This window comes from Gavialis gangeticus, unplaced genomic scaffold, assembly GCF_001723915.1.
Source record: "Gavialis gangeticus isolate Ggan-Ray unplaced genomic scaffold, GavGan_comp1, whole genome shotgun sequence".
NCBI classification, from domain to species: domain Eukaryota; kingdom Metazoa; phylum Chordata; order Crocodylia; family Gavialidae; genus Gavialis; species Gavialis gangeticus.
The window spans coordinates 615,244-618,790 of NW_017729026.1; the positions used below are offsets into that span (position 1 = coordinate 615,244).

Below are 3,547 nucleotides of genomic sequence, written 5' to 3' on the forward strand. Positions count from 1 at the left end.
TGTAACCTGTCTAGGTCTGATTGCAGCCTATTCCTCCCTTCTAGTGTGCCCACATCCCCCCACATCTTAGTGTCATCAGCAAATTTGAACAGCGTGCTTTTTACCCCCTTGTCCAAGTCACTGATGAAGATGTTGAACAGTGCGGGCCCGAGGACTGAGCCCTGGGGAACCCCACTGCCTACATCCCTCCAGGTCAAAAATGACCCGTCCACTACCACTCTCTGGGTGTGGCCCTCCAGCCAGTTGGCGACCCATTTGACTGTGTAGGTGTCGACACCACATCCCCCAGTTTCTTCATGAGAATGGGGTGAGAGACAGTGTCAAAGGCCTTCCAAAAGTCCAGGAAGACTAAGTCCACTGCTACCCTTTCACCTAAGGATTTGGTGACCTGGTCGTAGAAGGTTACCAGGTTGGTTTGACAGGACCTGCCTCTAATGAACCCGTGTTGGTTGCCCCTAAGCATAATCTCCCCTGCTGGCCCCTCGTTTAAATATTAAACTTAAAATTAAATTTCTATTATTCCAGTCCTCAAATCATCCACCTTTTCCTGTATGATATGCCAGGCCTTCTTTGTACTGACAATGTCTTCCAACTTCAGGCCAACACCAAATTTCATAAACATATTCTTTTTTTTGTACCAAATTACTTAATGCAAATGTTGAATAAGATTGGTCTCAAGACCAATTGCTGAGACACTCTACAAGCAACTTCCCTCCTTTCTGTACAACCTGTTGTCATCTCCCCTTTAGCTAGCTTCTGTCCCATCTTACATTTATTGTATAGATCATCTTCTCCATTTTAGCTACAAATTTTCACGTGCCATGGTATCAGAATGAAAGAAAGCAAAAGAAGGAAGATGATGGGGAAAGTCTTTGTTTCTTCTTCAAATACAGATCAGATTTAGCATGTTTCTCTAGTCTAGAAAATAATTTATCTTGTCAAAGAAAGAAATCGGGCAAGTCTGGCATGCTGGTTTGCTTTTTGCTTCACCTCAGAGGTGTTCATTTTAATTTCTATAAACTTATTCCCATAAGCCATTCCCACAACCCTTCTCCTCATGTTCTGCATCACTGTCCTGGTAGAAAAATGAAGCAAAGTATTAATTTATATTTTGGTCCACACCTAGGTTTCCTTTTATCTCAATGCCATCCTCCCTACATAGCAGACCTTTTCTTTTTCATTTATTAACCTGTCTCTGTTTTTAGACCTCTCCATAGTTATTCTACCATTCTCAGGCCTCATTTTACAGGCATACCAATGGAATAACAATGATTTTTGTTTTCTATTTCTTCAAGAACTTGCCTTGGTTCATTCCACAGGAAATTAGATTAGATATTTCTTAAACCTTAATAGCACTGTGGTTCCCTTTCTTTCATGTCCTAGGTCTTATGTAAGATCAGTATCTGAGGAGGCAAATGTCATGAGATCTCTTATTCTTCTGCCAAGTGCTTTATAAGTCTATTTTTAAAAAGTGTGGAACGCAATTTTTGGAGCAGCTCTTTCCTGACTGTAATGATGTCACTACTGTCATAACTTACCTTAGCCTCTCTATTATTTCTATCGGCCATACATCTGAACATGGCTACGAGCCACATTAAAGCAGGAAACTATGAGTAAGTTCCATATGGGGAGAACAAAGGGATAAAGCTTTGCACTCTAGCTGCTTATGTAATGGTGCCGGCCATTACATTAGTCCTGCTGGAGAACAGGCAGCCACGTATGATCCCTTGAAAAATGGTTCCCCTGCCATGCTGTGAAAGTGATAAATGGGATCTGCAGGGGCTGGTGAGAGCTAAGAATTCGGAGTGCCTTGCTATGCTTGCCTCCTCCTGTCAATTAAAGGAATGGGACTACATTTGGTTTTGATGGAGGCTAGAAGCCTGGGGTAGGTCAAAGGTGGAATCTCTGGGGAAAGGAGTCAGAGAATTGATATGCAGGGGAAAATGTTCATCTTCCTGGCCAGTGAGATCAGACACACTGCAATGGCAGGCTGGAAGACCTTGCTAGCTCAAACAAAAGGCAAGCAAACACGATTGCAGACAGCTTCTGCAAATGGCAAAACTGACAGTTAGGAAAGCTGCAACAAATCTCTCACAAAATGGCTAACAGTTAAATGGGGTCAAACAGGATTGAAAAATCAAAAGATCTAATACACTTGTTATATATGTATATATGCATTTATTAAATTAATATGTAATATATAGCTACTGAACAAATGGTATGTAAAGGCTGTGATTTTAAGAATTGTTTTTTTAAGACAGGGCTTGCAGAATTAAGTACTGAATATAAGAAGAAGGAGACAGATAGCAGCAGCAGCAGCAGCAGCAACAATAACTTCTAGATATATGGCAGTGTAACTGCATTAAAAAAACCTGAACACATTCCAAAAGCTGTCCTTAGGCTCTCTGTCTCAGGTGTGTTTAATGGCATCTGCCCAGGCTTTCTCTTAGGTGGCTATGCATCTGCATCTCTGGAAGATAAGGAGGCAAATGGGCAGGACATGCTTCAGAGCAGTGCTCCTGGTAACAGCATAAAAGGAACATACACCAGCCCTTACTGTTTGGTTTTACAGGGCCTCGCATGATGGGCACACGAGCCTTGGTCAGGCCTTTTGTAATAAAAATAATACAACCTATTTACTTTGCTTGTCATCTGGTGAATAGAGAGAGGGTTTGAGAGTTGTGTTCTTTTATTTACTTCCTGCTCTGGATTAATCAGATATTTATTATTGTTCAGTTATTACTCTGTATTCATCTGTGCTAAGGCACCCAGAGATTTTCAAACAATGGCAGAGAGAAATAACATAATATTATTAAGCTAAGTTCTTGATATGAGGAGCAACAGAAAGGTTCTTACCTGAACCATCAAGAAACATTTATGAAGGCTGAGATATTTCAAAAGGACTTGGCACATTGAATATCTGTTCTAAAAATCCATTTAATGTTTTGGTCAGATAAAGAATCAAAGAAAGAAAAGATGGCTCTTATTGTATTTCTTTAATGTTGATATAACCCTAGGTTTGTCCAGTGAAACACTATTAAACTTTAACAAGATATCAGGTAACTAAGGTGGAATAGACTGAGACGGGGATTTAATTAATGATGATTAATTTATGTTTTTATGGTGATAAAGGTAAATATCTTTGTAAAAAAAAAAAAAGCATAATGAAATCCCACGATGATTGGCTGACAGTTAGTGAATCACTCAGTTCTTCAAGTCCATCCTTCCTGTACAATTAACAATCAACAAAGAGGCAGCTAAAGAGGAAGAATGAATTGTTCACCCCTTAGCATAGATATGATAAGGCTTTTGTCTCCAAAGCTTGGGTCTTTGGACTGAACCTATGTGTGGTGGGATAGTCACAAAGGGAGGGATTCCATATATTAGACCAAAACCATTACAAGTTTGCTCAGGAGGAAAGCATTTTGACTAGCATTTAAAATGGGATATAGTGAGCTTTGGAAAGAAAAGGAGGCCAAAAAGAACATAAAAGGAAAGTAAGGCTGGAGGAGGACAGACTGTGATATAATAAAACCTATAACAGCAT

The 3,547-nt window shown here is 39.9% G+C and overlaps 1 long non-coding RNA gene across 1 annotated transcript in view; it reads right to left on the reverse strand.

Moving 5' to 3' along the window:
• Positions 1-2,164: 2,164 nt before the first annotated feature.
• Positions 2,165-3,547, reverse strand: part of LOC109299745 — a 44,027-nt gene continuing 42,644 nt past the window's right edge. Inside the window, exon 4 of the long non-coding RNA XR_002097983.1 lies at positions 2,165-3,227. This is a non-coding gene — a long non-coding RNA (uncharacterized LOC109299745). The remainder of the gene's footprint in view (positions 3,228-3,547) is intronic.